The sequence below is a fragment of the Natator depressus genome, chromosome 7 (assembly GCF_965152275.1).
Source record: "Natator depressus isolate rNatDep1 chromosome 7, rNatDep2.hap1, whole genome shotgun sequence".
NCBI lineage: Eukaryota > Metazoa > Chordata > Testudines > Cheloniidae > Natator > Natator depressus.
Window position 1 is genome coordinate 31855013 of NC_134240.1, and position 11374 is coordinate 31866386.

The following is an 11374-nucleotide window of genomic DNA, read 5'->3' on the forward strand; positions in this document are numbered from 1 at the left end:
AGCAGGAATGGTGTATGAAGCCTTTCACCTTTAGCTTAGGAGCTCCAGTCTGTCTCTAGGAGCAAGGGGGGAGGGCAGGGGAGAGACACAAACTGGCTCAGATTATTCCACCTTTAGTGCACTGATTTCAAATATGACCCATGTCAGGAGTGGCTGAATATAGGAATAGTTACTGCCAGACTGGACCAGCTCCAATATCCCTCTCTGGCAGTGGCCAGTGTCAAACTGTTTTCCGTCTGACACTCGTTCAGTGGCCCCACAGCATACAACTTAATTCTCAGTCCCACTCCCACTGGACAGGCAGCCACAAAACCACCACCACTTTTATTAGCAGCCTCAGTTCAAGGAGCAAAGCGAGAAAAGGTGCCTCCTGGTGGTGGGACGCAGAGACAACTTCAGTATGCACGTTATCACGTGTCCCAAATATGGCGGCCCCCAATTAACAGATACCTATAGCTGAACATATGATCTTTCAAGTAACCACAGGTCTGGTGTTAACCTGTGACCCTAAAAAAATAACTAGCCTCTCAGCTTCCTTCACAACAGCACTCAGATATGCCTCACTCATGAAAACCAGGACCTGGGCCGTGTATAATGAAGGATTAGTGTTAGTAAAGCCCTTTAAGTGTTGATGTGTGTCTAGGATTATCGTTTTTAAAAATAGAGGCAGGACAAAGAGAAGCAACGTGATTGGTTGAGAAAGATTCCAGGCCATATGGTTAAAGGGGAAAAAACAAAACAAGATTCAGCCTTAAGAGGTTTGGCCGAGAACGGCGAGCCGAGACGTTTTCCCTGGCTCTAAAGCTTCGTAAACTGCCCAGCCGATTCCCCGGGTTTCACCCAGTCACCATTCTTCAATGGATAGCACTACGGAGCTGTTAGCACGGCCTGGGGACCTTTGCAAGGGGTGGGAGATTTATCCCCTTCCCTCCCCCCAGCAGGTGGCAAGTGAACCGCACCGTGGGGCTACAGGCTCAGAGCCAGGCCAGCCTTCCCGAGCCCTCCCCTCTCATCCCCCCCCCCCCTTTGCCCTCTGCTAGTTCGACACCCCTCCCCCAAATTCATCTGCTGGCTGCTTCCCGGCCCCATCCCTTCCTGCTCCAGCCTCCTGCCACCCCGCCAGCACCCCACAGCCCCGTTCTCCTCTCCTGCCCCGGGGGGGCACTTCCCGCCCCCGCCGCCGCTGCTGCTGCTGCTGCTGCCTCTCTCCCCTCCCCCACTGACGGCTGCCCCCACCTGAGCGGGGGGGAGGGGAGGGGCCGCCTCTCATTCACTCACCGGGGAAGCCCCGGAACCGGCGTCTTGCCTCCTACTCACAACACGCCCCCACCAGCTACTTCTGCTCCAGACCGGAAGTCCGTCACTTTCTCCGCTTAAGTGTCCGAGTCCTCCTAGTGCAGCGCCATGTTACCAGGGTCATGTGATCAAAGGGCTATTTTTCTCTCCCTCTCTCTCACGAGCACACACTTTAGTCTCCCTGCCCATCCCTACACAATGGAGTTTCAGGGTGGAGGGGGAGCTGTTGGGGATGATGTGGAGCGAAATATGCCATAACATCCTGTTGGCATGGTGCCCACCTGGGATGAAATAAGTGATGGGCACACAGACCTGCAACACGGACTATGTGCTTTGCAGCATCAACATGGTGTGAAATAAATCACTGGCCCATGGCACCACCGCATGAAATAAGTCACCACACAGCATCAGGGGTGTGTAAAATAAGTCACTGACCTGAAATATATCAGCACGTGTTGCCCACATGACATGAAATAAGTCATTGGCTCATAGCCCTACAGCGCAAAATATGGGGAAAGCTGAGGAAGATGAGACCAGGAGTTTGAATGCCACCTCTCCTCTGTGCCCCATGTCAAATATGTCACAATGCAGAGTCAGGGTGGTATGAAATATGTCACCACGCAACAGCAGCCTGAGCTGAGTCACTGATCTATGGCAACAGGGGTGTTAAATATATCACAGCACCACAAGGAGTTGCTGGGCCTCAGCCCAGTTCCCAGCAGGATGGGTGTCCCCATCACACAAATCCTTCACTGCAAATCACCCACACATCACCACCACTCCCAGAAGCTAATGATATAGCTGTGCACCCAGTTACACCAGAGTCCTGCTGAATGAAGGCTATAGCATCTCTGCCTATTACTTACTATTATTATTATTATTATTACTAGTAGTAGTCGTATTTTTGTAGCACCAAGGAGGCCCAATCTTGGACCAGGACCTCAGCAGGACCTGTGCTAGGCGCTGTAAAAAACACAAAACTAAGAGACAGTTCCTGCCCCAAAGAGCTGACAACCTCAGTATAGGTTTCAGAGTAACAGCCGTGTTAGTCTGTATTTGCAAAAAGAAAAGGAGTACTTGTGGCACCTTAGAGACTAACCAATTTATTTGAGCATAAGCTTTCGTGAGCTACAGCTCACTTCATCGGATGCATGCTGTGGAAAGTGTAGAAGATCTTTTTATATACACACAAAGCATGAAAAAATACCTCCTCCCACCCCACTCTCCTGCTGGTAATAGCTTATCTAAAGTGATCACTCTCCTTACAATGTGTATGATAATCAAGTTGGGCCATTTGAACTGTGATTTTGGGAATGCAAAACATGAAAATATTAGAGACAGGCTGGCTATTGGGTTAACAGGCAAAAACCTTTACAGCAATGAAAAATAGATCTAACCCCACACACAGCTCTTCAAATTGCAAAATAGTCTGAACTGGTGAAACAGCAAAACCTAAAGCAACTTGACATACCTGAAAAACCTGAAACTAGCTTAGAAACTGTAAACAGACACTTGAGCGTTAAAAGTTAGTATCATAAAACCACTTAGGTGAGAAGAGAAAACTCCCAGGCTAAGGCTATGTACACACTACAGCTTACATCAGTATAAATTATGTCACTCAGGGGTGTGAATAAGCCACCCCCCCAGAGCGAGGTAAGTTACACCAACCTAAGCACTGCTGTGGACAGAGCTATGTCAGTGGGAGAGCTTCACCGCTCATGGGGGCTGAAGTAAATAAGTTGATAGAAGAGCTCTCTCCCATTGACTTAGAGCATCTGCACTAGCAGCTCTACAGCAGCGCAGCTGCACCATAGTCTAAGAGGGACAAATTCCAGCCTATGTACATAAGGTGTGAAAAAAGTCATATCCAAAGAGTTTATACATGTCCAGCCAGAGGCACATAGTGTAATACAGGGGTTCTCAAACTGGGGGTCCAGACCCCGCAAGAGGTCACCGAGGTTATACCTGGGGGTTGCGAGCTGTCAGCCTCCACTCCACCTGCTTTGCTTCCAGCATTTATAATGGTGTTAAATATATAAAAAGTGTTTTAAATGTATTATGGGGGGGTCGCACTCAGAGGCTTGCTATGTGAAAGGGGTCACTAGTACAAAAGTTTGAGAACCACTGGTGTAATACATGTATGAAATATGGACATTTTGCAGCTGTTAGCCGCACCAAAGCAGTCAGGGAGTTGATTCATATTACAGACAACCAAGAGCCATTGTTTCTGAGATCCACCTCTTGTGATGAAACAGAACCTAGCTGGAGAGTGAAGCTGAGTATTCATGGCAAGTCTATTGACTTTAAAATGGACTCAGGAGCTGACGTCATAGTCATCTCAGAAGTGACTTACAATTACCTTCAACCCCACCCAGTGCTTAACTCTGACACAGCTCTGACTACCCCTGGAGGTATTTTGAACTGCATTGGGCCAGTTCACCACAGAAACAACTTACAAAGACAAAAACTATGCATTCAGAATGCATGTGGATCAAAGGATCAAAGACCAACAACCTCTTCAGCCACAGTGTGGCAGCCATTGTGGGCCTAGTGTGAAAGGTGGAAGACCTTGATGGAGGACTTGATGACATTGGACATTTGAAAGGAGATCCAGTACAAATCAACTTAAGAGACAATTCTCAGCCATACAGTGTACAAGCATCCCTACCAGAGAGACCATGGAAGAGACAAGCTGCAGATTTATGCAAATTTAGAATTAATTATTTCCTAGCCATAGTGGACTATTTTTCCAGGTACATAGAAATAATGTACTTGAAAGACATAACATGTCTCAGTGTTATTGAGAAACTGAAGAGCACTTCTGCTCATTTCAGTATTCCAGAACAACTAGTGATGGAGGATGGATCACAATTCACTGCAGCAGCATTTAGATCATTCCAAATGAAGTATGATTTTGATCATATTACTAGCAGCCCACATTACCCACAAGTGAATGGAGAAGCTGCGACAGTGGTACAGACAGCCAAGAAAATCCTACAGCAGGAAGATCTAGTCCTCACTCTTCTGAGTTACCGATCAACACCAATAGCAGCTACTGGATATAGTCCAGGACAATTCCTGATGGGAAGACAATTCAGAAATACTGTTCCAACTTTGGAAAAGAGCCTCTCTCCAAAGTGACCAGACATGATGAGAGTAGCCAAATCGGATACAGATGCTTAAAGCCCTTATGAACACTTTTACAATAGATGTCACTCATTTAGAGAACTAACAGGTCTATAACCTGGTGACCATGTTCATGTCCAACTGGATGGAGAAAAAGGAAGGACAACTCCAGGTGTTGTAAAGAAAAATAATTCAGTGTCCAGACCATATGTAATCGAGCCTGGCAGTGGAGAATGCAACAGAAACCATCAACATCTACAGTTTGTTCCTCAGAATGAACAATCAACAAAGAACACTCCACGGATGGCAGATGCAGAAGAAGATTCAAGGATTCCAAACTAACCACAGCCAGTTGTTGCAGCTAATGGACAGCCAGAAGACCACGCTGTTATATATTCAGGTTGTGTAACTAGAAAACCAGTATGATTGAGAGACACTTAACAGACTGATACATACTGAATTTCAAAGACAATATGATAGTGTAAATATTGTAAATGTAGGAAAGTGGAACTTTAAAGGGGGAGCTGTAATGGGATGCTAAACTGTAATATATTGTTCTCCTACTAGGTGGCACTGAGTGTAAAATACCTTATTTAAAGCTAAAATTTAGCTATACCCGGCAGAGCATTCAAGGATCTTATGATGAACACATCTGGTGTGTATAAGCAGGGGCTGAGACCAGTCCATATCTAGTACAGGAGCACAACAGATAACGAGGTAGCTCTGAGGGTGTTTGCCAGGAGTTCCTCCCAACCCTGCAGGGCAGCATTGGAGAAAGTATGAAGGTGCTTAGTTGAAAATTTAACAAGTGGTTGATGGAGGCTGCATCCTGGGCCAGTCAGAGGTGGGAGTCAACCTTTCAGTACTACTGAATGAGAGATGATAGGTAAAGTGGGGTTAGGTCAGGAAGGGCCTTCAAAGTGAAAGCAACCAGCTTATGTTTAATAAGATAAAGAACAGGAGGCCCATGAAGGGATGCAAAGAGAGGAAAGACTTGATGGATGTGATGGGATAGGAAAATGATCTTTGCAGCTGCGGTATTCTGAATGGATATGAATGGGGCAAGATTGCATAGGTCAGCATAGGCGCTGACTTCTCCTGGTGCGGGTGGGTGCTCGACCCCTCCCCGCCCCGACTCCACCCCTGCCCCGCCATCTCCTGTCCCTGCCCCACCTCCATTCCAACCCCTTCCCCAAAGTCCCTGCCCCAACTCCGCCCCCTCCCTGCCCCTATTGGACTCCTTCCCCAAATCCCCACCCCGGCTCTGCCTCTTCCCTGCCTCCTCCCCTGAGCGGGCCGCATTCCCGCTCCTCCCCACTCCCTCCCAGAGCTTGTTACGCCACAAAACAGCTGTTTCATGGCGGCAAGCACTGGAAGGAGAAGCGAGGATGCGGCGTGCTCATGGGAGGAGGTGGAGGCGGAGATGGGGTGAGCTGGGACGGGGTGTGGAGCTTGGCTGCCAGTGGGTGCTGTTACGAATTACACCTGGTAGGACACGCACACAACTGCTGCGAATTATACTTTGTAGGACACGCACACAAATGCTGCGAATTACACCTGGTAGGACACGCACACAAATGCTGCGAATTATACCTGATAGGACACGCACACAAATGCTACGAATTATACCTGATAGGACACGCACACAAATGCTATGAATTACACCTGGTAGGACACGCACACAAGGGCTACGAATTATACCTGATAGGTCATGCACAGTTCGAATCTAGGCTGAGGCACAGAAATAAAATCCACAACTGCAGAGTTCCCAAAAGACACTAAGTTTATTACGCTCGAGCGTGGTGCCCCCCTGCTAGCCAGGAGGGGACCCTGAATACAGATTATACAAAGGTTATATACTTTTTAGCGAAGCATGTTGCCCTCGTGCATCGGAAACCTTAGCCAATAAACAAACCCTTGTCTTATCTACCACCTATCCCTGCTTGGTGCATTCCTCGTGCTATACCAGTATGTTAATTACACAGCATGGTCCTAAAGCCATGCATCAGTAACTTTTATTATCAGGATGGGAGGCCTCACATCAAGGCCAAGAGACAGGGAGTTAGAGACTAACAAAAACCAGATACTGGGAGTCAAAGCAGGCTGGAGACAAGAAGGAGAATTTTCACAGGGATTCAGTATCTAAGAATCACTCCTCCTGGTGTATGATGTGCTGGCATTTAAACAATGGTGGGCCCCAAACCAAAATGGAGTCACATGTGCTAACTTTTCCTTAACAGTGCAGAGCACCCACCAATTTTTCCCTGTGGGTGCTCCAGCCCCAGAGCACCTACGGAGTCGGCGTCTATGTATGTCAGTGCGAGAGAGACGGATATTGTAGTAATTAAGACTTGGGATGAGAGCCTGGATGAGCAGTTTAGACAGGCTGTATCTAAGAGATGTTATGCAGAAAGAGTCTGCAAGATTTAGCCATAGACTGGATATGAGGCCTTAGAAAGTGGTCCAAGTTGAAGATCATGTCCACGTTACAGGCCTAAATGACCAGCAGGATGGTGGTATTGTCCTCAGTGCTCAAGAAAGAAGGTAGCGGGGTGGGCTGGGGGAGGAAGATTAGGAGCTCTGTTTTAGTCATGTTGAGGTTGAGTTGACAGCTAGACATCAATGAGGAGATGTCAGACAGACAGGGCAAGATTTCAGTTTGGACAGGAGTCAGGTCTGGAGCAGAGTAGTATCTGTGAGAGCCGTCCATACAGAGATGGCAGCTGAATTTGTGGCTGAGATTACCAGAGATAAGGTGTAGAGGGAAAAGAGGTCCCTAGACACGGTTGTTGCCAATCAATGATTAACTAAATCTCCCTCAGTTCCTGGTAGTGATGAGGGCCTGCTGCATCTCTTTACCAGAAACACCAATAAAAATCTGATAAGGATATCAGCAAAAGTTAGGGTGCCTGTGGGTGGATGGGAACAGCTTGAAAGTGGTATGTATGATAAACTCATAAACCCACAGGTATTTAACTCTCCTCCAGTATTGGTTGGTTATAGTCAGTTGCAGTGTGAGTGCCACTCCTATGACCTCTCTCACCCTAGAGCCAAGGGTTAATGTGTACCCTGGGCAATACCTGTCTTAGGTAATTAGATGGCCCCCATTACCATGGTATCTGAGTGCCTCAAAGTCTTGAGTGTAGTGTTGCCCCTCTGGCCCAAGGAATTAGCCATTACCTGGGGCCTTGCAGGGCTGCTTCCATTAGTAGGAGAACTCAGTGAGATGAGGTAGGTCTATTCCTAGGTGTAATCTTATCTGTTCACAAAGAATGCACACAAAGTCCTGTTTCCCGGAATGCAGTAGAAACTAACAACAGCTGCTAGTTACCTTGCTTTGAAATCCCCAAGTCTGCCCCTCCAATGGGCTCTGTGCCCAAAGAGCCCTGCCTTGCTGCTTCCTCTCAGGGGCCCACTCACAACAGCTTCTTCTCTTCCTGGCACTGGCCAATTTGATCCTCTACAACCCAGGAGAAGGAGCTTGACTGTGGGGCCTATCACAGTTGCAGGGTGACTGGATCTGTATTCCCTCTCCATGGCTTCTCAAGGTCACCCACTTAAGTTTTCTAGCTCCCAGCCATTGCCTTTGTTGGGTAGAGACCCGAGTCTCTCTCTCCCTTCTGACCAGGATTTTTTTACAGCTGCACTGGTCCCTGCCTCACACTGTGATATCCCCAGCAAGCCAGTCTGCCGAAAGCCCAGTCCTTGGGCTTTGCTCTCTCTCTGAGGGTTATGAACAGTCTATTGCCAGCAGTTACAAATGACCGCATAACTCTTTCTAAGCAGGCACATTCAGTGATGAGCTGCCAAAATCTTAACAACGGGTTCCCTCCTCACCCTACGAGGGGGTCGTTGCCCACCCCCTCCCCCCGGGACTCCTGCCCCATCCAACCCCCCCGCGTTCCTTGATGCCCGCCCCCCAGGACCCCTGCCCCATCCACCCTCCTCCCCTGTCCCCTGACTGCCCCCAGAACTGGGCAGGAGGGTCTCGTGGACCACCGTAGAGGGTGCCTACCCCACCCCTAAGAGCCAGAGGCACCTGCCAGGGGGCGAGGTGGGGAGTCCCGGCGGTGCTTATCTGGGGCAGCTCCCAGGAAGCATCCGGCAGGTCCCTCTGGCTCCTAGGGGCGGGGGAACGTAGCTAGGGGGGAGCAGGGGGAGAGGCCGCTCCCCCCATTGATCACATCAAAAATGGGGCCTTAGGCGCCGACTCCCTGGGTGTTTCGGGGCTCGAGCACCCACGGGGAAAATTGGTGGGTGCAGAGCCCCCACCGGCAGCTCCCCACCCTGCATCCGGCCCCGGCTCACCTCCGCCCCTGAACCCACCGGCCCACTCTGCTTCTCCACACCCCGCCCTGGCTTCCCGCGAATCAGCTGTTCGGCGGGAAGCCGGGGAGGGCTGAGAAGCAGGCCGCAGCTTCCCACTCAGGCCGAGGGTGGCGGAGGTGAGCTGGGGCGGGGAGCCCCAGGGTTACCTGCTGCGGCGCGGGCGGCCCTCCTCACGCCCCCCCGCCCCCTGCCCAAGCTCACCTCCGCCTCCCTGGGCCTGCTTCCCGCACGAACAGCTGATTCGCGGGAAGCGGGGGGGGAGGGGTGGAGAAGCAGAGCGGGGCGGCACGTTCAGGGGAGGAGGCGGAGGCGGAGCGGAGGTGAGGTGAGCTGGGGCTGGGGGTGAGGTGGGGAGCTGCCGGTGGGTGCTCTGTACCCACCAAATTTTCCCCTTGGGTGCTCCAGGGCTGGAGCAGGGCTGGAGCGCGGAACAACCGGTTCTAAAAGGGCTTATAATTTAACAACTGGTTCTAGCGAACCGGTGCGAACCGGCTCCAGCTCACCACTGGGCACATTTATTCTTAAGGTAAAAGCGTTACAGAGAAAACATATACAACCAATAAACAAATTTAAACACATGCTGAACACACCAGGAATCACCTATCAGTCTCACAGGGCCCTAGTAGCCCAAAGTCTTTCTAGCCCCTCCTCCGGGGTTGAGGGCCCTTGGACATAAGGTCCTGGCCAATCGCTGGATCAGAAAGAAGGCCTAGTGTCAGTTCAAGGTCATCCTTTTATACCAAAAGCCTTTTCCTTTGTCTCCCAGTCTCTGGAAAGCCCAGCTTGAGCCAGTATATGCAAACCCCTCCAGGGGTCATACCTCACTCGAGTTGTTTATCTTTAGGCCAGATCTACACCTGGAAATCAGGTCGGTATAACTATGTCACTCCCGGGTGTGAAAAATTCACACCCCTGAGCGAAGCAGTTCAACCGACCTAACCTCTGGTGTAGATAGCGCTAAGTCAACAGGATAATTCTCCCATCAACATAGCTACTGCCTCTCGGGGAGGTGGATTTCCTACACTGATGGTAGAATCCCTCTTCTCAGCCTAAGTAACATCTTCACTGACGCGTTACAGCAGTGCAGCTGCAGTGTTTTAAGTGTAGACCTGCCCTCAGTGATTCACCTTAATCACCCCCCACTGTCTGTAGTCCCTGTAGGGGCTGTAACCCACCCCCAAGGAGTAGAGCGCAATCATACATAAACCAATCATAGACTTAGCACAAAATGGTCCCCAAAGATATTGCAGAGGACCTATTTCCGTTCTCTTGTTGCCTCACATCTCTGGGCAGAGTTCCTCTGGGCAGCATCCGCTGAGTCCTTGGACTCCTTTGTGGACAGCTGGCCGCTGCCTAGGGTTGCCAGGGAATTCTGATTCCCAGTCCCCACTGCCATGGGCGGTGGGTGAAGCTTCCCCTGGGGGAAGCTAGCTCTTTGCCCCGCCTCTTCTACCCATGACCATGCCCACCCTCCACCCCAGCTCTGCCCCACCATCTCCCCCTTCCTGCTCGTCCCCCCCTGCCACCACTCACCACATTCCTCCTCCATGAGGCCCCTACCACCCGCCGCTCCCTGCGTCCCTCCTCTCCTCCACACACCCTCTTCCCCTGAGGTCCCTGCTGCTCGCACTCTCCACATCCCTCCTCTCCTCCCCCACACGAGGCCCCCCCCCACCCCGCACAGCATCCATCCTCGCCTCCACTCCCCTCCCCTGCAAGGCCCCCCATGCCCAGCCCTTGCTGCAGAGCAGAGGCGGGCCCACCATGGCCCAGGCATCCAGTGGTGGGGTGGCAGCAGCTGCGCCAGGGGAGGCTTAGCCTCCCCTGGCCTATTATACCCGCTGCCTATGCCCATTGTTCTAGCCGCTAAACTGCCCCTCCCCCTACTACATACACTAGAACCAGCAAAGGAACCCAGGCATCCTGCCTCCCAGACCTGTGTTTAAGCAACTAGACCTCACTGTCACTTTTTACTGCTAAATAGTAACATTATATCTTGAAGGGAAAGTATCCGCCATGGGACAGATCCTCACTGGTGCAAATCCCGCATGAGCCTTCCCTCCTTTGGCTTGGAAGGATCTGCAGGTTTGCACTATCTGAGGATATGCCCCAGGAGGATATTTAAAGCTTGAGGACTTGTCTTCTCCCCTAGTGTGGCCTTGAGACCTAGGACTGGCTGCCAGGCCAGCAGGGTGGTGAGGAAGCTCTGAACAGACCTGGGGACAGGGGCAATCATGGGCACGAATAGGGTGACCAGATGTCCCGCTTTTATAGGGACAGTCCTGATATTTGGGGCTTTGTCGTATATAGGTGCCTATTACCTCCCACCCGCATGCCCCGTTCCAATTTTTCATACTTACTATCTGGTCCCCGTAGGCAGGAATGAGGAACCAACTGCCTGCAGAAAAGTGAAAGCACTTAGGGAACTGGCCAGGGGACGCCGCATGTTCTGTCTCCAGCCAGATAGGAGGAAGCTCTTGGGCTTGCCCACAAAGCAGGAAATTCCAAACACGTGTCTTCCAGCTGAGCCAGACTTTTCTGAGCAAAGGGCTGGTTTAGGATAAATCGAAACTGAGGCTGGCGTCACGAATATAAAGGCTGGCGTCTCGAATGCACTGGACTC